This window comes from Macrotis lagotis, chromosome 8, assembly GCF_037893015.1.
Source record: "Macrotis lagotis isolate mMagLag1 chromosome 8, bilby.v1.9.chrom.fasta, whole genome shotgun sequence".
In the NCBI taxonomy this organism is placed as follows: domain Eukaryota; kingdom Metazoa; phylum Chordata; class Mammalia; order Peramelemorphia; family Peramelidae; genus Macrotis; species Macrotis lagotis.
In genome coordinates, this window is record NC_133665.1 from 67,594,538 (window position 1) to 67,622,197 (window position 27,660).

General features: G+C 34.4%; 1 protein-coding gene across 5 annotated transcripts in view; it reads right to left on the minus strand.

Annotated features, from left to right (window-relative positions):
- The window catches only part of GLIS3 (GLIS family zinc finger 3), a 595,685-nt gene that overhangs the window by 440,660 nt on the left and 127,365 nt on the right, over positions 1–27,660 (minus strand). Inside the window, exon 2 of one of the 5 annotated variants that reach the window (XM_074197454.1) lies at positions 9,977–10,042. The exons of 3 other annotated variants lie outside the window; for them this stretch is intronic. The gene's annotated coding sequence lies outside the window, so the exon portion shown is untranslated. Of the gene's footprint in view, positions 1–9,976; positions 27,181–27,660 lie in introns of those variants that run through there. One more of the 5 variants, XM_074197452.1, reaches the window with a different exon arrangement.

The window sequence follows — 27,660 nt, forward strand, 5'->3', positions numbered from 1 at the left end:
CTTAAATATCCCATCCAAGCTTAAAGAAATTGTGATTTCCTCTTTTATTGCCTGCATTACAAGCAGGATTGAATGCTCCTTCCCAAAAGCATATATGAGAATGTTGTCCAGGATGTCAATGTAACCAGGCAGAAATAATAAGCATACAGCCCACATAACATATGTATTCTGGGAGCCTTTATGCTCAGTTAATTAGTTTAGCTATTGCTTTCATGGTTCATTTAAAAGCTTCATGCTTCATTAAATATCAATAAATTTTATCCTCAAAAAACCTTCTCAGTAAAAATACAATTGTCTCTTCAAGTGATAATCTTGTTAATGGATGTATATATTTCAAGCATGTCTATCAGAGGCTACAAAAGTTTGAATTGCTATGGTAGCAGAAACCTGAAGTAATATGCAAAATTTATTCTTTGGTTTCCAATATGGACACAACACATACACAGACATTTTTCTTAGCAGGGAAAAATTAACTTTTTTGAAAAATTTAAGCTTTTTTAAAGTTTTTTTTTGATTGGTCAATAGGTGTTATTGTATACCAAGGTTCATTTACTCCCATTTTATCAATTTAAAAGTTGCTTTTGTTTTTCATATAAAGGCAAACTCTTTAGGAAGAAGATTTTAAGATGTAATATTGTCATCTGCATCCATGTATACCTTTGCAAAATGTCATTCTATACTCACTCCTCCATTGCCTAAATATGTTTATGCTCCTCTCTTGCTATAAAATTTCATGCCACATCTTCCACCATTTTTCCCCCACCTGTTGAAATTCTATCCATCATTTAAGGTCCAATTCAGTTATCAACTCCCCATGAAGCCTGTCTTCATTTTCTTCAGCTGAAAGTACTCTTTCTCTTTCCCCCATGCTTCCAGAGCACTTAATATATCTCATATTTCCATGTCCTGCCTTTTGTTATTTTTCTTATTTCTCCCACTAGATTGGAAGTTCCTTGAAATCAGGAAATATTTTCTTTCTATTATTCTTTACTATGTATCTTCCCAATAGACTTAATATCTCTTAAAGATAGGAATTGCTTTATTTTGCTGCCTTTGCATTCCAAGTGTCTAGGATTGGGATTTTCATATGATAAACATTTAATAAATATATCTTAATTGAATTTAATTCTTCTTTGTATACATTTCTTCCTGGTCCCACCCTCATGCTTTGTAGATGGCAGAATTCCATTAATATTCATTGGATCTAATTTAATGACTATTGAATTTATCCTGTCACTTTTTTCTTTTTTTTTTTTTTTTTTAGATTTTTCAAGGCAATGGGGTTAAGTGGCTTGCCCAAGGCCACACAGCTAGGTAATTATTAAGTGTCTGAAGTCGGATTTGAACCCTGGTACTCCTGACTCCAAGGCCGGTGCTCTATTCAATGTGCCACCTAGCTGCCCCATATCCTGTCACTTTTAAAATCAACTTTCTGTGATTAGAGGTCCTAGATTTTTGATTTTCCCAGTGACTCATAGGATCAGTAGATTCAAATTAGAAGGAATCAGTAGATTCAAATTAGAAGGTAGAAATAGATTCAGAATAAGAAGCATGTTAGACATTGCAGTGTGTGTCTCTCTTATTATATTACTATACTAAATATGCATAATTTAGAATATAGCCAATATTTCAAGTAATCTGAGTTATCTCTTTTCTGCAATATATATTTTAACATATAGTCTTTGTAAACAATAATTTATGCTACTGAGTCATCACCAAAGTAGGTCAAATAGTTTCAGCATTTTTTCCAATAGTGAAAGATTTGTGTTAATGTGTATGCCTTATCTAATCTGGTTCCCCTTGGGAACAATGGCACATAGATGCAAGATTATTAGATTGGAGGCAAAAGGATGCAGCTGGAAATTTCACCTATAACTTTAACTTTATTCATATTAATTTTAGGACCTTGATCAACAATAGTAGTGAAGTAAGGTGCAGTAAACAGTGTTTGTTACACTGTAAGTGAATTACCATTATGACCTGAACAGGGCAAAATACTCATTGAGAGGTTTAAATAGGGAGGAATGACAGAGCCTATTGCCGGGAGTTAATATGATGTCTGCTATTGTAGAACACTTAGGCAGAATTGACTACCTGCAAAGAGAAAGGCTCTGACCCAGGTAAACCTTGTGGTTTCTGGAAGAGCATAACTTCAATGCTTGGGATCACCAAGAGTTTTTCCTATTTCTGACCTATTTCTGAATTTTTCCTCAAAGATGACAGATCATAAGTACATGACTAGGGAACTCTGTCTATTTCTACTCTCTCTGAATAATTATAATAAAAATAAATATAATAGTAATTATCATAATATATCTTTCTTAAGATAATAATAAATAAGTAAAATTTAAGATTTGAAAAATACTTTACATTTATTATCTCATTTGATCCTCACAATGACCCTCTGTGTTGAGTCTAAATTTGATACCTCCTTGGAGAGATTTCCAAAATGATGGGACAAATAAAGTCTTTCTTGAAAGTCCAGGTTACATCTCTGATGCATCAACAGTTTGAGACTCTCCCATCATTTTTGAGATATATTTAGAAGCCCAGAAATAAAAGGATTTCAATGAATTAATATAATCTACCACATGAATAGTTTTTTAAAAAATAAATACTATTATCATCATTATTATCTTAACATTATTATGATAATGCAAAAACTCACTGTCTTTCTTGTTTATATTAAAATACTTTGTATTCCTAAAAAATTGCTTGTGTTTTCTTTCATAATCATTTTTCTGTTTCTACAACCTGATTGAATTCCAAGAACCTAAGAATCCATGAGTTAGGAAACACAGAGACTACAAAATATAATTAATCTAGAACACTCTCCATAACAGTAGAGTCAAACTCAAATAGAAATAAGCAGCCACTAAACCATGCATAGAAGCTTCTAGGTGATACAGTGGATCTAGTCTCAGTAAATTTACTAGTTTGTGACTCTGGGCAAGTCTCTTAACTCTATTTGTTTCATCTGCAAAAATAAGTTAGAAAAGGAAATTGAAAACTAATGTATCTTTGTCAAGAACATGCCAAATGGAGTCATGAAGGGGTAGACACAATTGAAAATGCCTGAACAACTATAAAAATATTCATAAAGTTCCCTGTGGGGAGATACTTAGAAAACCAATATTAACATTGCCCATATTCTATTTTATTTCTATTAATTTTTTAATTGTTTCCCAATTACATTTCAATCTGGATCTGACTATACTAATGAGGGTTGCAGAATCATACTTCTGCAGAATGATACCTCTGTCCCATAATGTTCCCAATAAGTAGAGATTTAGTTTCTACTTGAAGACCCTCAATGAAGTGAAGACCATAACCTCCTGAAGAATAATTTCGTGGGATGATAGAACTCATCAAAGTTGTCTTAAACATTCTCTGTGTTGTTGTTTGTTGCTGTTGTTTGTCCTTCATTCTCAAAGGGGATCAATGACACATCACAAGGATAATATAGTGAGTTGTGCATGAATTGAATTTCTCCATGACTTTTTCAGTAAACCCAGCAGACAAGTTAAGACATAGTGGAAATTAAATTAAAATATTCATTCAATTGATCATTTATACATACATCAATAAGAACTCTAAGAGAACTAAAGCATCCTCACCCCAACTATAAAGCTTTGATTTTTCAAAAAGTAAAATTCAGAAAGTTCAAGGCCTGGCATGATTCCACCTCCAGAAAATGAATAGAAAAAATAGGGAAGGTACAGTATGATGATATTTAGAATTTATGGGCTCTCTTCAATTTAAGTATTCCTAAAGTTACTTGGGCTAGGGTCTACAGAGCTGTTGGCTCTCATATCAGAACACCAAATTTAATTTCAGTGACTTCCATGCTTTTCAGTCAACCAAAGATAATTATCCATCCCTAAATGTACAATCTTGCCACCATCTCTACATTCATCCTCATTATCAGTGATAATCTTGTAGGATCACAGGATTTCAATATAGAAAAGAATTAACTTAAGGGACATCTATTCAATTCTAATTTGAGATTGCTTCATACTTTTCAAGTCCATTTTTTTTCCAATTAGGAATTTAGATCTGTAGACACTTCGAACTTTTAGGAGAGTATGATAGAATTAAAAAAATATATAAAACAATCATCAAACAAAGTTCAGGAAGATCTTCCACCATAGATATTATAAAGTATAATGGAAAAAATATCCTGACTCTTCCAATTATTAGTTAGCTATACCCCCATGGGTAAAGCATGTCTATGAGTTTCAGTTTCTTCCTTAATGAAATAGAAACCATCACCTTCATGGGCTTGTGGATACTAAAGTACTTTCTAAGTCCTAAAGCACTTTGCAGATGTTAGCAATGATTAGTGTTTCTAGTCATTGTGCATTCTGAGAAGTCAAATTCTATGAGATTCACAATTGAGAGATGTAATGAAGCAATTTATTGATGTTAGATGACTGATTCTCAATGGACTTCCCAGTCCACTCAGTGATAAACTTGGTTGCCATAGTATACAATGACCCCCAAACCTGCAAAATGTCCTTCTCTCAGTTTTAATTACATTGGCTTTGTGGCCCCACCTTTAGCTGCCTCCTTCAAATAAGGATTTGTTATTTAGTTTTTGTAAAAGCCGACATGTTACTACATCCTGATCCAAACAAAACCATCCACTTGTCTCTAGATTCTTATCTCTTCAAGTAACTAAGAGGAAAACCCTGGGAAAATTATACAAACAGACCCAAATATTTGAAACCTGTATTGTCCTTCCATGCTTATACTCCCTGAAAGCTTAAGGCTTTTCTCCTTCAGTTTTATTCTTTCATTAGCCCAAGGCGTGCTAATTAATTGGAATTTTCCAGGCCTTTTGTCACTTTGACAAAACAGAAAAGCTCATTCCTTCATGTTAAAGAGAGTCCATCTACCTTCCAAAGGGAAGCACAAAGCCAGAAGGAATAAGAGGGAGGATTAAGCTGACTTTGAATGCCTCAGGCCCTGTAAAGACTACTCTAGTTCCTGCCCCCAGCCTTCATCCTTGCCCAAACTGATTTATGGGGAATGACATCTTAACCACAGCTTTTATCCATCCATAGAAGAGGCTGCTTAGGGGATATTGTCTGGGCTCTAAAATTAGATGGTGAAAAACATGCTCTAGAGATGAGGAAGACAATATTGGGAGGCTAAAGATACTGTAGGAGGTGGGAGAACTATTTGAGGACAGCAGAGATTTCACAACTGAAGGATGAGAGTAAAACGCATAATGATATGTCAAGGGAAAAAAACACTATGCTTGAATGAAATAAAAAGATGCTGCATTCTTCCTGAAAGCTACAGTATTTATTTAAAAATAAAACCAGCAAGGTGACTGCAGAGCAAAGGAAAATGAGGAGTAATTAATTTAAAATTTTTCCTAATTTTTCTTCTAGTAGGAAATATTAAATACCTAAAGTGTGGTGAAAATGTGACATCTAGAATTTAACACAGGCCTGATTTTATCTGTAATGTTTCACATTCTAGAAGCATACTATCCTTTGGGATTACTAGGATGTCTGCAAATAATGGTTACTTCAGGAGTACATAAGATTGAAGTACAGAAACCTTCTCTAAATGACTTGTTTCTATATGCATAGTAATTTGAAATTTCACTTTTTCCATCTCAATAAAAAAATGTCTTCTTGAAAAAAATGGAATTTTTTTTTCAAAAATAAGTTATATGATACTTTTTGGAGGGAAATGAGAGTGAAAGATTATGATTAATATCCAGAAGCATTCATAAGCATCTGGAGGACTAAGAAGGCTCAACTCATACACAGATCTTCTCTATCTTGAATATTCATCTCAAGAGTCACCTCTTCCAAGAAACCCTCCTACATCCTTCAAGGTAAAAGCCATTTTTACCCTAAAGTTTCCATATCATTTTATTCATCTCTTTTTTTGCCCTTATTTAAGATTCTCTGCCATGTTAGCTTTTTGTATATATCTCTCTTTTCAAGCACCATTTATCCCAATTTTACTCATAATAAAGATAAACTCCTTTATTATAGGATCTTTGATATATATATTTTTATTGCCAGGTCTCAGAGAAAAGGACTTTATACATAATATGTATAAACTCTAATTTCCTTGCTAAGTGCAGAGACATAAAAGCTGAAGGCAACATTAGTTTAGAACATAAATTTGTAAAATATAGAGGAAGGTGGCAACTATGAGAAGTACCAACTTAAAAAGCAGTACAGAAAGAGTACAGAAACTTGCTTTAGATACATCTAAATCGCATTATTTCAGAAGTATTAAGATGTTCAATTAAAAGAACAACCAGACCAGAAATGGAAGAGATTTGGCAATGTGTGCATAAAGATTTATTTTTATCATCAATGACCAAGGAACTATCTCATTTAGACTCTAACATCTTAATTTCAGATTATTATATTAGGAATTTGGAATGACTCTTGAAACAAAAACTGGTAAGAGAAATTGTACTAGATCTAGTACACACCAAGGAAATCCAGTGTAGAGACAACACAGTCCTAAAAGCAATGTGGAATTATTTTTACATCATATTTTCTAAAGGGGAATCATAATAAAAGAATGGGTAGGGGGAATTGAGAATATTATACAACCTCAAAAAAGGCAATTGAGAAGACATCAATAACTGCTGTCTTCATGTAAATTTTTTATCATCATAAAATCTACATATATATCAAAGTTGATAAAATTATGAAGGGAAAACAATTGGGTTTTCACAAATAAATTTCTACAAGATTCCACATTTTCACTGTCATGCAAATTACTGAAAGATGCAAAAATCCAAAATCCATTTGTGCTTATTGTTCATTGATTTCAAGAAAGAATTTGAGATTCAGGAGGACCTGAGTTCAAATCCAGTCTCAGACCCTTCATAATTATCTAATTGTGTGGCCTTTTGGCAAATCACTTAACCCCATTGCCTTGCAAAAACCAAAAAACAATATTTGACTCAGTAATTTAAAGTATAATCTTAATGATTTTTCTCCAGTGAAGAGTCTCTGGTGAAAATGTTAATCATAAAAAGAACCCTTGGTAAATACAATCATATGAATTTTACTTTATGTTGTAACTATATGGACCATAAGAATAACTTTTAAATACCTTCATGTCATTAACAAGTGAGGCATAAAATAAGGCAGATGTCTTATGACAAAGGTGTTTGTCACTATCCTAGAGAATGTTTTATGCAAGACTTGAATAGAAGAGGGTTAGAATCTCACCTCTAAATTATGAGTTTCTCCAGAGGTACCTATTTGCAAATGATTTTATGCTAATTACATCAAACCTTGGAATGTCATGGGGTCTCCTCAATGAGATCTATGATTACTCAAAACTGTAGTAATGATCCATACAGAAAATGCCAAATGGTTTTAAAAAATACTTATTACTCAGAATGCCATACAACTGCATGGCTATAGACATTGCAAATGAACAATGAGCTAAGTCAAGAAATGAAGAGGAGGAAGAAAGTATATATTACATTTAGAGAAGTGCACAGTGCTTTAAATGATTCTGGTGAACATGCACATTTTAAAAAACCAAACATGTTCTCTCAGTCATACCATATATGTCTATAAACACTAAAATAGTAATGTCTACCCAAATACCAATAGATACATGGTGGGTGAAGATTGGCTAAAGCATATTTAACATTTATTTCTTTTAATGCATAAAAAGTACCTCAAGGGAGATCCTTTAGGAAACATGTAATCAAAATAAGAATTGGGCCAGTTATTTAATTAGAGTAAAGGATCATACTACATTAGTACCCAGGAAATGTAAAGAGACCAACAAGAAAGCCCTGGTTATTTTCTCTACAGGAGGGCATGATAAAGAATTATTTGGGATAAGAGGGCATGGACAGACTTTCTTAAGTCTAGAAATCAATAAAACAGTAAATCAAACCCTGATTTGTAAGACCGTCAATCTCTGGGGTGATAATGAAAATTTTATATGCATGCAATTAAAACTGACTGCATCAAATCCTTGGCTCTATCACCTGCAAATGGATGTCTCCAAAACCTAGGCATTTTTCACCTTCACTAATGTTGTTACCAGTCAGGATTCCTTTCCCTCAAACTTACAACTAAGGGAAAAAACCTACTCTTCCTTCAAGGTTCAATTTAAATGTTTTCATCCCTTTAAAAGCTTCCTGAATCATCTACTCTCACACCCTCTCTCCAATCAAAAGGGTTGTCTCCTTCCTCTGAACCACCACAGTGCTTTGAACCATGCTTATGGTATTTGGGTTGTTTCAGAGAAGGAAATTTCAGCTTAGTATAAGGAAACACATATATAATTGGAACTATTCAAAACTGGATTGCACTGCCTCAGGAGTTGGTTACCCTACCATAGGAGGTCTCAAGTTCAGGATAGATAACTAACAAGAGAAGAAATTCCTCTTCAGGAAAGAGTTGACCTAGATATGCCTAAGTCTCTTACTACATCCATTACTGCTCTGAGATTTTTTTGTTTAGTAACATTTAGAAAAATAATTTAAGCCTAGTTGGCCCCCTCAAGAGGAGAATAGAAATAAGTAGTAGGTTACTCACACATACTGAGAACCTGTAACAGATATCTCTGTTGCTTCTGTCCTGAGTCTCTTAAACCAATGGCATATTACTACAAAGATTTGTGTCACTTTCCTTCCTCTACCTCTAACATGTCCATCCCCATATTTGGAGAGAGTCATGAGTAAACTATGTAAGACAATGCCTGACTTCCCTTCCCCAAGGAGTTTGTACTTTGTTCTAAGTTGATACTTCATTTCTCCCTGTGTCAAGTGTTAAAAGAATATGTGAAATGTGAAGGTTATTGGAACCCAGTGTCGTAAAACTTATGAGTGACTTGGGAAGAAGGGAAATGTCTCAACTTTTTCCCCATCTTTAGGCAACTGCCACACCTAAAGTCAAAATTACCAAATGCAGGATGAAGGTGGCAAGAGCAGGCTGGGAGAATTCTGTGGGACTTCAGAAAGAAAGGGGAGAAATTGGATGCTCTAGCTTTACTATCATTGTCATATAAGGTATGACAGTGGAAGGGGGACAGAAGGAGAAAAGGGACACCCAGTGAAGATATCATCAAAGCATTCTCTGAGACTCCTGATGTCACATAACTTCACATTTAATCTGAATGGAATGTTTCCTAATAGGAGCTATCATGAGATGAGGTAGAAACACAAAGTATATATTCTATCGACGGAGAATGGGAGGGAGGGGGAAATTAGCTACATGAGGTAGGACTAAATAGGGTTTTTACATCTACAAACAGAAAGTGAAATAGAAAAAAATAACTTGTTTCCGTACATAGATCAGGTAGAGTTTTTTGATTAATACAGTAATTTTGTGTAATTATTTCTAACCATATGTCTATATATTTTTTCTTTTCAAAGTAAGTTCATGTTAAGGTTAAAATCTTTACCCCTATGAATAAATTATTTTGGAGAAATAAAAATGTTGGATCATTTCTCTAAATATTTTTGTTGAATACTACTGAACATGTAAGCTTTTGTTCAGCACATGATGCAATGTGATAAACTGATAAATGATAGCTAAAGATTTCCTAAACCACTTCTGACTATCATGCTCTATTTTCCCTTAACACATTAGATGAACATTATGAGTAAAACTCATGGAAGAACAAAAATCAAGAGTTGGATTGGATGAATAGGCATGGATGGGCAGCAGTCAATTGGATTGTAGAGAATATACACTACAGTGAGATCATAGCAATAGTAAAGTCATGGAGAATTCAAGCATGTACCTTTTATTTACCCTTTGATTCTTTTTTCCTTACCTATCATACCCATATAGTGATGGGGAAAGGGAGGAAAAGAAAAAAAGGAAAAGAAGAATGACTGGCACAGGGTAGAATTTTACCAAATCCTAAGCTTAAAAGAAGCTAGGTATAATAGTGGATAGAGTGCCAGACCTAAAGTCCAAAAGATCTGAATTCAAATCCAGCCTCAGACACTTACAAGCTGTGTCTCCCTGGGCATGTCACTTAATCCTCTTTGCCTCAGTTTCTTCATCTGCAATATGATCTGGAGAAGAAAATGGCAAACCACTTCAGTATCTTTGCTAAGAAAAGCCCAAATGGAATCATGAAGAGTCAGACACATTTGAACAACAACAATGACTTCTATCTTCCAAACACCTCTTGCATCCACCTCTTATTCTGTATTCCCACTTCCACCACCCAACTATAGCCTTCATTTACATATAACTAGGCTTTTGCAATAACCTCCTACTAGCTCTCCTACCTCTACTCTCTCCCCTCTTCAATCTATCACTGATAACACTTTTTTTCTTTTTTATACCGCTTTTATTATTTAGCAAATATATTTTTTCTTTTTCATTTATTTATTTTTATTTCCTTTTTGGTTTATTTATTTTATATTATTACAATAATGTTGTTGTGAGAACAAACATAAACCCCTCTCCCCCCTCCCAGAAGGATGAAAAACCTCAAGAATAGTGAGAGAGAAAAAAAAGTGTACTTAAGACTGTGTTCAGATTCCAACAGTTCTGTCTCTGGGATGAGTTGCCTTCTTTATCATAAGTCCACCAGAGAAGTTGCTTTATTATTTTTCCCACAGTTGTTATTACTAGCTGTATTTCCCTCCACTCTATTCCTCCTCACTCTCATTCCATTCTCTCTCCTTTCATCCTATCCCTGTTTAGAAGTGTGTTGTATCTGAGTACCCTCTCCTATGATCTTCCCTCTCTTCTATCACCTACTGCCCCCTTCCCTCCCCTCATTCTCCCTTATCCCATCCCTTTTCTCTCATTTTTCTCTCTAAAGTAAGATAGACTTCTATACCATGTTAAGTGGGTATGTTATGTCCTCTCTGAGCCATTTCTGATGAGAATGAAAGCTCACTCATTCCCCCTTGCCTTCCCCATTCCACTCTATTGTAAAAACTTTTTCTTGACTCATGTGAAATATCTTAGCCCCTTTTACCTCTCTTTTCTTTTCTTACCAGTACTTTCCTTTATCATCCATTGACTCCATCTTTTTACTACAATATATGATTATATTTGGTTCTTTCCTATGCTTTGTCTATATGTGCTCCTTCTAACTGCTCTTATAAATGAGAAAACTCATATGAGTTATCAGTATCTTCTTCCCATACAGGAATACAAGCAGTTCAACATGATTAAGTTCCTCAAAATTAGTCCTTCTCATCCACCCCCTCTATGGTTCATCTAAGTCCTGTACTTGGAGATCAAACTTTCTGTTCAACTCTGTTTTAGTAGGAAAGTTTGAGAGTCCCCTGTTTCATTGAATTCCCATCTTTTGCCCTGAAAGACAATGTTCAGTTTTGCTGGGTAGTTGATTCTCAGTTGTAAACCAAGATCTTTTGCCTTCCAGAATATCATATTCTAAGCCCTACAGGCCCTTAATGTAGACACTGCCAGATCCTGTGTAATCCTGACTATAGGGTCACAGTAACTGAATTGTTTGTTTCTGGAAGCATTTAGCATTTTATCTTTGAAATGGGAATTTTGGAATTTGGCTGTAATATTCCTGGAAGCTTTTCTTTTGGGATCTCTTTTGGGAGGTGATCAGTGAATTCCCTCAATTTCTATTTTACCCTCTGCTTCTAGAATCACAGGGCAATTTTGCTGTATTATTTCATGAAAAAATGAAGTCTAAGCTCTTTTCCAGGTCATGCCTTTCAGGTATCCCAATCATTTTTAAATTCTCTCTTGGATCTGTTTTTGAGGTCTGTTGTTTTTCCAATAAGATATTTAACATTTTCTTCAAATTTGGGATTTTATTTGATACAGTTTTATTTCTTCCTGATTTCTCACAAAGTCATCTACTTCCTTTAGTTTCATTCTGCATTTGAAGGAGCTCTTTTCTTTAGAGAGATTTTTTATCTCCTTTTCAAGCTGGTCAATTCTGCTTTTCAAAGCATTCTTCTCATTTGCCTTTTGTATTGCCTTTTCCATTTGGCCTAAACTGGTTTTTAACATATTATTTTCTTCAGTATTATTTTTATTTCCTCCACCAAGCTGTTGACTTGGTTTTCATGATCTGCATTGCTTTCATTTCTCCTCCCAATTTTTCCTCTACCTTCCTTAATTGCTTTTCAAAGTCTTTTTTGAACTCATCCATAGCCTGAGACCATTTTTTATTCCTGTTGGAGGTTCTGGATACAGAAGCTTCAACTTTGTCATCTTCTGAGTATGTATTTTGGTCCTCCATGGGACCAAAGTAATTTTCTATGGTCAGATTCTTCTTTTACTGCTGTTTGCTCATTTCCTCAGTCTATGATTGATTTACCCACTTCTGAGGCTTTGGGGGGTTTGGGGGATAATCCACAGGGACCTTATTTCTTACAATGTATTAAGAGAAGCTCTGATTGCTCTCTTGCCTGTGCTCTGTAATGTGCATGACCACAGGCCCTCTCCTCTGCCCTGGAGCTATGAGGAGGATCCCTGCTGGGCTATGGTGGTATGGGAGCCCCAACTGCAAACTGGATTTGGGTGTGGGCAAATAGCTAAGTCCTGCCCCAGGAAGAGCAGAGAGACCTCTTCAGTCTCCCCCCACCCCCTTACCCTCGGTGGTCTGAGAACTCTGGAAGTGCTGGGTGGCTCCACTGGTTCCTGCTGCAGTTTCTCACCACAGAGCTGCTCTGAGGCCAGCACTACACTCTGGTGAAGCAAAGTTCTCTCACCACCCCTTCCTGTTGTCCCTGGTGATCCCTGGGCCAGGAGGTCTGAAACCACCTCCTCTGCCATGGACCCAGGCACCCAGACAGCTGCATTGTGCTGCAGCTGAGACTGAGGCTCTTTCCAACTCCCAGTCCCAGTGAAACAGACCTTTCCAGCAGAACTTCTAAGTTGTTTTGGATTGGGAAATTGTATCACTCAGTCTTTCTGTGGGTTCTGCACCTCTAAATTTTGTCTAGAGTCATAATTTGACAGCTTTTGAAATTTTTGGGAGGGAATGAGTTTCTGGGAATTCCTGCTTCACACTGCCATCTTGGCCCCACCACTGATACTGCTCTTAAACCAATCTTTCCTATACATAGAGGAGATCTTATTACTTCCCTGCTCAAAAAATTTCAGTGATTCCCTATTGCTTCCAGAATAGAGTTCAAATTCCCTTTCCTGACACTCAAAATCCTTCACAGTATGTCAATACTTAATCTATCCAGATTATCTCATTATGTAACTTCATATACTCCACAATTCATATAAAATATAATAAATGCTGTCCCCTAAAAATGCTATGTTCCCATACCTCATAAATTCAAACCATGCCTGGATGTAGTTCCTCCTCACTTGCTAAATTCATATCCATCAAATATTATTACCTCCTTAATCCTTACCTCAGTGCCTGTTCAGTAATAATCTTCTTCCTTAGAATACACACATATACACACAAAAATATATATGTATATAATATATACACAAACATACATATATATTTATATTGAACCTAGAAATACAAATACAATTATTTCTCTACTACAATTAACAAATAATATTTTTCATTATTGTTTTTCTTTATTTGTATTTTACCTCTCTGCTAGACTGAGTTCCACAATAGGTAGCACATTGCTCAATAATAATAAAAATAGCTAACAATATTGGATTTACTATGTTCCATGTCCTATGCAAAATATCTTATTAATATTGGCTCATTTTATCTTCACAACATTTCTTGGATGTAGGTGCTTTTATTATCCCCATTTTACAGATAGAAGAACTGAGGCAAACAGAGGTTTAAGTGACTTGTCAGATCTCACAGGATCACACAGCTACTAGGTGAGGCAAAGCTCTAGGCTCTGACTCCAGGCCTAGCACTTTATCCAACCCATCACCTAACTGATCCTACAAACAGTAATAACTTATCAAATATTTGTTTAAATAATGACTGAATGGCTATTTGAACAAATAGTATCTATCTAAAGGATACTTTCTTATTAACATGACTATGGTTTCATGACATGATTTTATTTTTTCCATCCTGCCCTGCCATCCATGATACTGCTGATATAGCTCTACTCTCCAAATTGGACCACCAGAGACCATCCTAAGGATGGACAAAGTCACTTGGCTTTGCCACATTTTGTGGCACCATTGGTCCCTTGTTTCTTCCAGTTTCCAACCTAATACTACACTGCTTGCTTTTAAAATTATAAACAATCCAAAACTACTACTACATCAACTGAAACAAACAACTATCTATTCTTTCATTGAACATATTTTTTTCTGCATATTGTCACTTCCTTCTCACCGTATGTGCTACTTTCCCCATTAGAATGCAAGCACCATGAGGACAGGTGTTGTCTTTGATTTTTGTATTTGTATTCTCAGGTCATAGCACATTAAGTGTTTAATAAATGATTTTTTTCATTTGTTCACCTTCTGAACAGTTCAGGTCTTTCTCAACTCTGAAAAACTTCTTCATTTTTATAAAAAAGCTAACTTTAAGTTGAAGAAGACCTGGGTTCTAGTCCTATTTCTCACAGATACTGGGTTTATGACTGCAAGCCTATAAATTACAGAGAAGGCACCAACCAAAGGCATTGGCAGAAGTTCTGACATATGGAAGACACCTATACTAATTAAATCATGGATTTGATGTCTAATCCCATTCCCCAAAATAAATATATGTGTGTATGTATATATATATATATACATATTTATACATGTCTATGCATGTATACATATGTTTATGACTATGTATATGTATACATATAAATGCATATATTTATTTATATGTGTGTATCTTTCATATATGGTCTCTGAGTCCACTGATGAGGGCACATTTGAAAGGGCAAGTACAAGAACAAAACTACATCAAGAATTCATAATCACATGCCAAAGTCTGGGGCAAATTCCTAACCAAAGGAGATTTATAAGATAAAATGCTAAAGTGAGTAACTAGCTGGGTTTACATATAATCTTGCCTTTGCTAATGAGATCAAAGTTTTCATCTCAAAGCTCAAAAGCAATTTGTCAAGCCAATCTTTCCTTTCTTTATTTTTTCTTTTTTTAAAGGACGGTGTTTTGTCAAAACCTTAGATAATCTCTGGTATAAATGACTATGCAATGAATAATCTGAAGTAGAATTCTTTATATTATATGCCTCAAAACAAATCCTATTTTAAAGGTATTTTTGACTCAAGGCTACTAACTGAACTCCACTTACTCCATCCAATGAAACTTAGCAAATTAGACAAAGATCCAAAAGAGACAGTGCCCAAATGTTTCTGTATATTATATGCTAAGAGATGTGGCCACAACAAAGTTCTTAAGTGAGTGCTGCTATTGTGAAATGCCTGAATAGAGAAATGAAATTGAATTGTGATAAAAGAGACTTGTTTAAGGAATCTTTAACCAATGTCTACCGCATTAGCTTACAACATTATGTGCTGAACAAAGGCTTAGAAATTCAGTATTATTCAGCAATTGAAGCATTTGGAGAAATAATCCAACTTTTTTTTAACTTTTACAAAATAATTTATTCATCATCTTCTTGTGTTGTATGTATTGTGATCTTCCTTAAAACCTTTACAAGATGCCAAATTGTTTTTCCTCTAAACATTCTGGTTCATTGTGCTCTCCTTCTCTAATCTTAGAGTGAAAAATATAATAACACTTAATAAATTAAACTGGAAAATCTACAGGAATAAGTGAGAATCTCCTCTTCTCAATTAGGGCTAACATTGGTCCTTTACCCATATGGGTACTGCCATAAGTACCCATATGGGTAGTTCTGTTTAGAAGAACAGAAAATTGAAATATATTCTACAGAATTTAGCTAAATTTGAAATCACTGAGAAATAAATATCCACATATGATTTGATAAGTCAAAATAAGTCTTTTTTTCTTGGTGGAGGGAAGTGCTTCTTTAAGGAGGTTTTATTCATTTTTCTATTTTTTAAGTACACAGTTCTCAATATATGTTCAGTGCTAAGGTAAAAGTAATAAATAAGTGCAATGAAAAATTTTATCTGCTCTTTACCTCTTAAAAAAAAAAAGGATTACTTATCCATTTTGTTATTATAGAGACTCCTTTCATGTCCTACTGATGATGGCAGAGATCTAAAATTCTGTGATCCTGTGATTTGAAAGTATATTCTCTCTATTATGTGGGGGGGGGGGAATTAAACTAGAAACCACTGAGCCCTTTCCATAATTTACTGTATATAGTAAGCACTATCCCTACAATTTATGGAATTGTTCACTAAAAAACAAAAATTCTGTAAAATAAATTTTTGTGTATTGATTTATACTTCCTTAAAGTTATTGTATTAGAAGTCTGTCCCTTTGCAAAAGCATTAACTTCGATACAATATATTCCCACTTAAGAATGCAATGAACCTTTAAAATAATATATAAAAAAGCAATTATTCTGGTAAAATATTTTATCTCCTACTTAAAATAAGTCTCAAAAAAATCTGAGGCTTTATTATTTAATTCCTTTTAGTCCCCTTTTGAACAATTAGATAGTAGATTCCCATCCCTGGATGCCATCCAGCAGAGACTAAATGACCAGCTATTTGGAATACTGTAGAATGGGCTTCCACACTACAAAATTTGGTGTAGAAAAATTCTAAAATCTCTTCCAATGTGTTTCTATGGTTAACCAATATAAATATCCAAGGAGGAAGGGAGTTACTATTGAGCTGTTCTGTCCTTGTTTACTGGCCTACTATGGAAGTTACTCAAATTTACAAATGAATTTCTTGACACATTCCAAGGAAGAGAATGATCACAATGAGACACAGATTCAGAGCAAATGTCAAGATTCAAAATAAAGGAGTAAATGAAGTGGAGAAGGCTATTAACTGTAATGCCACAACAGAGTAAGTAGGGGTGGGGAAGGGTACATTTACTTAAACAGATTGCCATGACAATGTCAAAATTCTATAAAATAAGTCATCTCTGACTACTGAACACTCAAATCATTCCCAAACTTGCAACATATTAAATTGCTATTGAAAAAGTGTATTTATTCATGAAATCATTTTATGTACAGACATGTGAGTGTGCCATATTCTGAACATTCAAAAAGTATCTACCAGTTAAGTTATGGAAGGCAGTCCCTTCCTTCAAGAAACTGAAATTCTATGTGACTATCCTTTACTTTTCCTTGTTATTTTTACTTTGAATAGGGAGATGAAGGAGAAAAGAAATTATATGAACATCTGACTGACTGATTCATAATAAATATACAATAAATATTTGTTGAATGAATGTATGAATTCCACTGCCACTATGACAACCTTTAGCAATCTTAATGAGTTTTCTAACACATTTTCTCCAGAAAAGTGATTCACTAAAAGTTACACAGCAATCAGTCTCAAAGTTCATGGGAAACCTCTGTTTCCTAACATTCTCTCTTCATTTGTCCTAGTCAAACATTGTTATCTCAAACACCTGGCCTCTAGCTGTGAAACTGAATATTATTTGGGGGAGGAGGAAACCTTTGCATAGATAACCATTTTTTTAAAGACAACCAGATTTTTTTAAAGTTTACCAAAATTTCATGTCAATTTTCTTATAGTCCTAGGAAAACAATGTTTAGATTCTCATCAACAATAGGTGAGAAAACTCACCCTTGCCAAAACAGGTTGGAAAGGTAGACTGGTTTTGGGCAAATGGTAGTATAGAAGGACCAGATTACATATTATATATCAGATCTTTTAAAACCTATTTTGAATGGTCCCATTCAGAAATTCTACAAGAAATTCTACAAAGCTCATAAGGAACATCAATCCAATGTACCTGAAACAGTATTTATTAAGATAAATATTTGTCAAAATGAATTGAACCTGACATTTTAGAAGTATAGAAAAGCAGAACTGTAAAGGACCTCAGAAGCTATTTAGTCCTACCCAAAGCTGAACCTTCACGAGTCCCCCCAGTACCATATTGAAGAAGTGGTCATTCAAGTTACCTGTAGGTAGGCGCCAGTGCCTACCACATGAAAAAAGGTAGAACAACAAAATACTTGCTTAATAAGTGAATGAATAATAAAACATTTCAGTGATGGCCACTCCAGGATATCTCAAATTATTGAATTTTCTTCAGATATAAAAGAAAAATCTTTTTTTTTTTTTTTGCAACTTATATAGAACCATTACTCCTACTTCTGTACTCTAGGGCCAATAAAAGCATGTCTGATTCATATTCCATATGACAGTCTTTTAAAACATGTGAATATAGCTATCATGTCCCGTCTTATGTGTTCTTTTCTCCAGGCAAAACATCACCAATTCCTTTAACCACAGAAGTGTTCTCCATTGCCTAAGAATTCTTGGCCTGTGTCTTCTTATGCTGGAAAATGCCCAACATCATCAACCAGGTGCTCCTGGGAGTCTTATCTCATGAATGTGACCTTTGCTGCCTGGCACACTGAGAAGAATTAAGAGGAACAACATAAAAATTTCTACATTGTATTTACTGACCTTAAAAAGTCATTTGACACCATCAATAACCCTGGACTCTGGCAGTTAATACGTACTTTTGGTTCCCCAGAGTTCACTAAGATTATATGATGATTCTACAATGATAAACCTGCTGATAATGTCAGAGGTAAAGTTGAGAGAGAGCTCTCTTACATACTAACTAATCACATTGTTACACACAAGCTAATAGAAACACTGAATGTCTCTTGCATGTAGGGGAACATAAAGGATGCAAGGGATAGCAGCAAAATAAAAGTCAATAAGATCCCTGCCTTCAAGAGCCTTACACTTTTATCCTATTCATAGGATACACCCACATTAAATTATATGAAAATTATTGCAATGAAACATGTATTTAAAAGTCCAAATCAAAAAGTATAAAACTGAAAATGTAAATTGAGTTGATGAAAAGTTATCAGTTTAAGTTACAGTCAACTGGAAAAGTCTTCTTAGAGGAAACAAATGTTAAATTGGGTTGCAGTCTTGGATGGGGTAAGCAAAGGTATCAACAAAAGAAGAAGAGGAAAGGAAAGAAAGGAGAAAAGGAGAGAGAGAAGAAAAAGAGTAAATAGAGGAATGGAGAAAGAGGAAGGAGGCAAAGGGGGGAAGAGGGAAAGAAAGAGGAAGGGAAGAAAGAGAAAAGAAGGAAGGGAGACAGATACTAAGAGATAGAGACCAAAAGAGATAGGGAAAAAGACAGAGACAGAAACAACTAGAGGAAGAAGAGAGGAAGTGAGAGACAGAGACAGACAGATAGACCAAGCTGGGAGTCACTTAAGTGGAACTGTGACCTCATGCTGTGGGCACTCTCCGAAGATGCAGGTCATAACTCCTCTACTCCTCCCTGGCCTTTGTGATTACTGACTATTCTTCCCTTCTCTTCCATGGTGGCAATGCTAGAGTCTCCATGGAGAATGGGAAAATACAGATTTTAAATGACACCTGGCCCCTGACCTCATAGAGTTCAGTAAGGGATGAAAAATTAATAAGCAAGGAAAAGAACTGTGCAGAAGCACACAAACAAGGTTTAGCAATTTCAGTTTGAAAAATGATAAGCAAGTTGACTTGGTTTGGATACAGTAGACTATGGCTGAATAACATATCTTTTTTTTTGCTTTGATATCTTTTACACATGTCTTTTGCAAGGTTCTCTTCAAATGTAACAAGAAACCAAAAGGATGATGTTCACTCCTAGGTCCCTGGAAAACATCTGCCTTATCAAAAGCATCAAAGCATCAAAAATCTTTGTTCTGTTGTTCATTTGTTGTCAGTCCATTTCAGATTCTTCATGACTTTATTTGGAGGTTTTCTTGTCAAAGATATTGGAATGGTTTGCCATTTCCTTCCCTAGTTCATTTTAAAGATGAGAAACTGAGAGAAATCTGGTAAAGTGACTTGTCCGGGGTCACACTACTAGTAAGTGAATGAGGTCAGATTGGAATCTTAATGATTACAAGTCTAATACTGTAGTAGAATCATTTAGTACATGTGTTATCTTGTGATCCTGGACAAATCACTTCACTTACATGACTCTGAGGTCCCTGCAGCTATAAAATTAAAGGACTCAATACTAGATGACATGTAAGATCTCTTCCAATTTTAATTCCTATGAATCAATGTTTTGAATGTGCATATCCAGTAAGATTTTAAAAAGACTATTCTTTCAGGTTCAGCTTAGGTGACAGCACTTCTAGGAAAACTTTCCTGACCTCTTTAGGCAAAAGGTATTTTTCTCTAATTAAAAAAATATATATTTTAGACTATCCCTGCTTCACTTTTACCACTTTCTACCTTGTTCCATTCTTATTTACTTATAATCATATACCTTTCATTTTAAATTATAAATTCTTAAAGAGCAGGACCTATGTCATTTTTCATCTTTACATCCATTAACAGAGAATGTGGACTTGTCATGTGGTGAGACATCTTAAGTGTTGTATTAGCACTCCTTGTATTACAATAGTTAATGGAATTCTCCAACATAGCCTCCATGGATGAAGGATAGAAAAGGAATCACACAGTTTAGGAAGGCTGGAGGAACTGGGCTCACAGATGCACCTAAATAATCCTAGCAGCTAACATCATGATTGGAATATAAGTTCTTAATAAATGAATTCTGAATTAAATCAAATATAATTCAATTTAAAGAAAAGGAAGTGTTTTTTTAATGACTGTTATGCCCTGGACCAGCAATGAGCCTTAATGTATACAAAAATTGTACATTCAATTTGAATTACCTTATTCAAATATGGTAAAAGGTTGGGAAGGAAAGATAATAAGTATTCATTAGGCAAGGCAGTAGAATTATAAATATTTCCTCATTTGATCCTCACTACAACTCTGGAAAGTAGGTACTAGTTATCATTATACTCATTTTTCAGATGAGGAAACTGAGGTTATTAGAGATTAAGTTAAATGACTTGCCCAGAGTCACACAGTTAGTAAATGTTGAAAGTCATATTTGAAATCTGATCTTCCTAGGTCTAGCATCTATACACTTGCTTGCCTACTTTTTTATTAGCAAAAAATAAAATGTTGTTTTACAAACTATATTATATCAAGGTTTTCATGCATGTAATCAAATTGCACATACACAAATCTAGATACTGATATATAAAGAAATAATAGTAAGAGTCTACCACACCAGGGGCAACTAGGTGGTACAGTGGATAGAGCATGGCCCTGGAGTCGGGAGGATCTGAGTTCAAATTCGATCTCAGACACTTAATAATTGCCTAGCTGTGTGTCAGTGGGCAAGTCACTTAACCCCATTGCCTTAAATAAAAAAAGAAACAAACAAAAAAAGTGAATCTTCAATATAAAAAAGTCTACTACACCAGCCAATATCCAAGAGATAGTCGATGGTTCCATTGAAAGTACCAACCAACTAACAAATAAAACAAGAATTGCTGCATTCTACCAATGGAAAGAAATACCACTCAATCAGAGTCTTATTGACGAAGTAGAAAAATGAAAGCTTTAATATGTATGTACATATGTATGGTACTATCCTGTACTATAAGATCAACTCATAATAATGTCATTGTTATATTAAAATTAGATGCTGTTATGTGGTCCATTATAATCTGGTATATTTATTTTAACAATTGTTCCTGTGAAACTAATTGTGCTTTATAACACATTTTTTATATAATCCTTTAACACCAGTAGGCAGGGTATGTTTGTAAAATTTTCCTATGGAAAATATTTGTAGAAGAAAAATGTTATTTGTAGGCAATCATTTAAAAATGAGTGGATCTTTTTGAAAAGAAAAAGTGTTAAAAAGAATATTTTTACATAGAATCAGAGGAAAAAATAATAGATTGAAAAATTGTTCTCATGTAGCCCTTTGTTTATACTTTTCTATTTTATTTAATTGTTAATAATAATAGCTAGCATTTGTATAGTGCTTTAGCTTGTAAAACTTTTTAATAAATACTATCTCATTTGATCCTCACAAAAACTCTTGGAGGTAGGTTCTGTTGTTATCCACATTTTATAGATTAGGAAATTGAGATAGGAAGTGGTTAAGGGACTTAACCAGGGTCACACAATTTGTAAGTGTCTGAGGCTAGTTTCAACTCATGTATGTAGTTCCAACATTCATTTATCTACTGTAGCTGTTGGATATAATATTGTGTATTATAGCTATTTCATCTTCTACCAAAATATAAACTTCAGGTTTAGAAACCACATATTAAGATTATCTTCCTCAGTATCTAGAACTGTGTCTTTCAAGCAGAAAGCACTTAATGTATATTTCTTGTATTTAATTAAATTTGTGATTAAACAAATTATCCAAATAAAAATTAAAGTTTTTTGAATATGACATATCAAAACAACTGCTGATTATCCTTTAGTCCTCCCAATCACAAGGGTATAATTCACTATATACACAATATTTTGCCCTGATAGTAACATCAGAAAAGCCAGTTTTCAAGTATGAGATCGATCATGTCATAGCCCTCTGACTTTTGGTAAGTCAAGACATCTTTAAGCTACAGTTTCTTCATCTATAAAATGGGAATTCAGTTGAATTAAATAGGCAATAATCAAGCACCTACTACGTGTACAGGAACTTTGGAGAATACAAAAAAAAAAGGAAAAATGGTTCCTGTTCTCTGAGAGTTTGCATTCCAGTAGAATGAAACCATAAACACAGAGATAATAATTAAATGCAACACTGAGTAATTGAAGGGAGGGTGAAGTTTGGAAGAAAGAATGCTTATAACTTGATCAGAAAGGGTGTCATGTATGAAACAGCCTCTGAATTCAACCTTAAATAGAGGTAGGGATTCTGGGAAGCAGAAGAGAGATGGGATGCATCCAAAGCACGAGGGGATAGCCAGCATATAAGAATAATAATTCTTTGTACCACCATCCTTGCTGAATTTCAGTGAGGAGAAAAATAAGATGTATCTAAAGTCCTAGGTAAATATAAAATATTATTATTCATAATTTTCTTTTTTATCTCTTGTTTTCCTTTCAGTATATCTAGTCATACTTAAGTATAATTCTCTCTTGAATAAATTGAGGGTTTTCCTTCCCTAGTTTCTCCTACACTGTGTTCAAGAAATTGATCCATTAAAAATATGAAAAATAACTAATAATATCAAACATTTTGAACCTGAAAAGTCACTACAATGATTTTATGAAGATATTTTCTTTGACTTTATGGCATCCAGTCTATCAATTAAGTGGCAACTAGGTGACTCAGTGGGTAGAATGTTGGTACCTGAGTTTGAATAGAACCTCAGAAACTTACTAGCTCTTTACTAGGCAAGTCACTTAGCCCTGTTTGTCTCAGCTTCCCCACATGTAAAATGAACTACAAAAAGGAAATTGCAGACCATTCCAGTATCTTTGTCAAGAAAATCCTATGGACAGTATGATCCCCAGAGTCATGGAGAGTTAGCCACAATTGAACGACTGAACAACAAGTCTTTCAAGTGAAAGTTATGATTAATGTGCCTCATCGTAAGGTGATTCCATGGTGGTACAGATAAATGTTATGAAGGAATACAGAAAGAATGAATGTTGATGCCTGAAGTCAATGAGTAAGTAAGTTGATGAAATGTGGATAAAAATGACCACATATTACTGGCCTTGCTTCCATAATCCTGGAAGTTCCAGGAATGATCATCAGCACAAGCAAACAGTGCCAGCTATATAAAGCATAACCCCAAATGATTCTAGTAAAATGTCTATGGTGTGTTCTTATTGCTTCACCCAGAATATGTGTCTGACATTACAATGAACTCTATCTGATTTATAATGGCCTTTGTTAAGAGACATTTTCTGCTCCCATGATAGGTTGCCAAAGGTACTTAGCCCAATGAACTTTTTTAAAAAATTGTTGTTTCCATAGACCTTTCCCACAGCTGGACAGTGGCTGTATAACTATTAAAAAAAACTGTTGATGTTACTAAAACATCAAAAGAATAAGTTCTGGGGAAGAACAAAAATTTGTATACTAGAGAATGAAACATTTATCACATGAATTGAGGCTTAATAACAAGACAAAGTGTCTACAGAAGAGCACTAAATCTTGAATCAAAGCATCTAGGCTTTTAATTCCATTCTCTCCTTAATTATCAGTGTGACCTGATACATGCCATTTTCCACCCTGGGCCTCTGGTTTTCTATCTCTAATGTCCTTCCCACATCTAAAGTTGATCATTAATTCAGTTGTTCTCTTCTTCCTGAACCTGGCTTGACAACAAGTAATAATTATGTTGTATTTTAAATAGTGTATTATTCCATTTGATTCACATGAAAACACTATAAGGTAACATCATTAATAATTAATACCATTAATAATAACAGATTACTTATTATATTATATTATCTCTATTATTATATCTAATAATAAAGGAAATATAAACTTTCCCAAGTTCACACACACTAGTAAGAGAGTCTGGGGTAGGCTTGATTCAAAATCCATCTCTCATCTACCATGCCACAGAAATATACTTTGGACACTGATAAAGCTGCTCCACAAATCCTACATAGAATATATGAAGCAGATGCTTCATTGTCTTATAGGAAATTGAAATTCATTTATATTCCTTCAGTTGATCTGACAACTTTTTGTCATATTCCTAAGTCTGTCTAATGATTTAAACAAACTTATACAAGCACACCTAATTAGCATTGGAAGGAAGGAAGTAGTCCTTATTCATACAAAATAATCACAAGAATATTGCATGTATTTGTTGTGCTTGGACTCTCCATCCTAGATTAAGGAAAGAATCCAGGGGCAAGAGATTAGGTAAAAATTAACCCTATTTCATTTTGTTCTTACCAAAAAAAGAAATACTGACATTATCTGAAGAAAAGAAAGAAAGAAATACAAATTTAATGAATTCTATTTATGGAACTAAATAAAAACTCAAAAGGAGATTTTAAACTTAAAGCAAGAGGAGGATTTCTCCCAGTAGCTTCTTTCAAACGCGCTCTTTTTGATGGTCTGAGGAGAGTACCACTTGCCTCACTCAGTCTGACCTTTAATGAACTGATAAGTTACCACATGTCACTGGAATTTATGACCAAAGCAGTAATGTGGAAGGAATCTGCCCACGATTATTTGTCCACATATTTGACAACTACTTCTTCTTTTTTAATCTGGTGGGTATCGGCAGTTTCTATTTAGAATTGGGTCGGTGACATTTGCACTTTGTAAGTTTCACAGAGATTGTCAATTGGAACTAGAAAATGGAAAGCTGGTGTTCAATCAGATTCCCACAGGATACAATCAAATCGTTCATTTTAAAAGGGGGAAAATTCTACACTGGAGAGTTGAGAAAGAATACAATGTTTCTTGCATTTGGCGTCCTTAACAGCAAGAAAGTACAATGAAGAACGGATTTTTAACACTTCTATCCATTAACAGCTTGCTGAGCATTCCCTTTTGGAAAAAAAAAAAAAAAAAGCTTTTTTTGTATTTAGTGCCTATTACCCCAAGGATTCAAGTGAATTGAAGTTGAGCTCATCCTCCCAAACACTTAGGATCTTAGAAACACAGATGCCAGCAAATGAATCACTTTTAGACTTGGAATAAATCCCCACTTATAAGCACGTATTTCCTTGTTTACTTTGAAAGGTTTGTTGATACATCTGTCTTTCCTACTATCAGTGAGCCTTCCTCCTTTTTCAGTATAATATAAGGTGGCCTTGCTACATGGACAAGTTGAGCAGTTTAACAGAGCCAAATCAACTTCTGGTTAATCAGTCTAATACAAGATAGGTAACATAACTCTTAATACCATTATGGACCAAGAAAGTCCAGATTACAGAAACCCAATTCCATCTTGCTGTTGTTCAATCATTTCTGTCATGTCAACTCATTGTGACCCCATTTGGGATTTTCTTGGCAAAGACATTGGAGTGGTTTGCCATTTCCTTCTCCAGTTCATTTGATAGATAAGGAAACTGAGGTAAACAGAGTTAAGTATCACCCAAAAATCACTTAGCTAGTAAGTGGGACTAGTAAATGTTTCAGGGAGAAATTGTCCCACCTCCCACTTTTCCCACAAAACAAAGTCACATTCATTTTTGACACCTTTAATGCTATGCCTTCTCTCAGAATCGTAAGATTTCCATTCAGATCATTTTAACAAAAGGGTTGTTGTGGTGCATACCAGTGATGAATGTTGAGTGGGAGGAAGAACCCAAGTTCAAATTCTGGCTCTGAAACTTGCTAGCTGTGTGACCTTGGGAAAGTCTGGGTTTAAAGTTTCTGCATCTATAAAATAAGGGGGTTGACTGACTGACTTCTAAGGTCCCACCTGGTTGAAAAGCTATGATCATATGGACATTTATTAAACATTTACTTTATATAAGGCATTGGGTTTGAAAAGACTATCTTATGATTGTCTCAGCAACCTCAGCAAGTGCCTGACTGATGGAAAGGGAAAGAAAGGAAATGGAAGGGGAGGAGAGTGATTCCTTTGACCCTTGAATTAACTAGTTAACTAGCTGGATATAATGTTCCAGTCTAACAATTCATATAGTTAATTGAACTACAAAAATGTGTCAAGCACCTACTACAAAGCACTGTTTTAGATGCTGGGAGAGAGACTAGATTTAAGAAAGTCATTCTTTGCCCACATGGGTTTTATAATTTATCAAGAGAAAAAATATATGAGGAATTATAATCATATATGACATATTTTATATAATTTGATGTATATTAATACATATGAATGTTTATGTATGTGTATATATTTTTGTGTAAGAAATATTATATATGATTTCTTGTATACACATATGATCAACACTAGGTTAATAAGAAAAATATTAGGTAGTTTTTTAAACAATATCTAATACATAGTAAATGTTTAATAAATGTTTGTTCATATGATCTTAGCTTTACAACTGGAAGGAAATTTAGAGGTCAACTAGTTCAATCACCCATTTTATAGATAAGGAAACTTAAATCTCAGAGAAGTTCAGTGACTTTCCCCAAGTCACACAGGTAGCAGAGTGAACCCAGTTCTCACAATTCCAGTTCTAGCAATATTGCCAGGAATCAATTACCCAAGGAAGGAAAACATTGAAAAACTTAAACAGACACATAATCCCTGAGAAAGGAATGTCACAAGGAATTAATTATGAGGCAAATGAAACAAAGACAAACCAAATTCTATTCATCCCTAAAAGAAAACTATATGAGATCTGGAGTCAAGGACTGATCATCTTGCATTTGAAATGAAATGAAGACGTATATGTGTTATACATATATATATATATATATATATATATATATTTTGCTATAAAATAAGCAAGATATAACATAAATAGATATAAAGAAATACACACTCAAATATTTATGAATATACACATCTTTATATTTGTTCAATACTAATTAGAAATTATCTTTGAAAATATCAGATGATCATGTCAAATTATTTGGGTACTTCAGACTATTAAAGTCTGTATGGAATATAGGTCTAAGACCTTCATGATAACATCATACAATGATAAAAAAAAAACTTGTCATTATTTAAAGAATCCCTGGATTTCAGATGGAGGAGTGGGAAGGATCTCAAGGTCAACTAGTCAGACCCATAGCCAAATATAATAATTTTTAAACATATTATAATACATATCAGGTGATCATCTACCCAGTCATTGTTTGAAGACTTTTAGTTAGTGGGGAATCTACCATTCAAAGCAGCTGATTTTCCTTTAGGATATACCAATTGTTAAGAATGTTTTTGCTT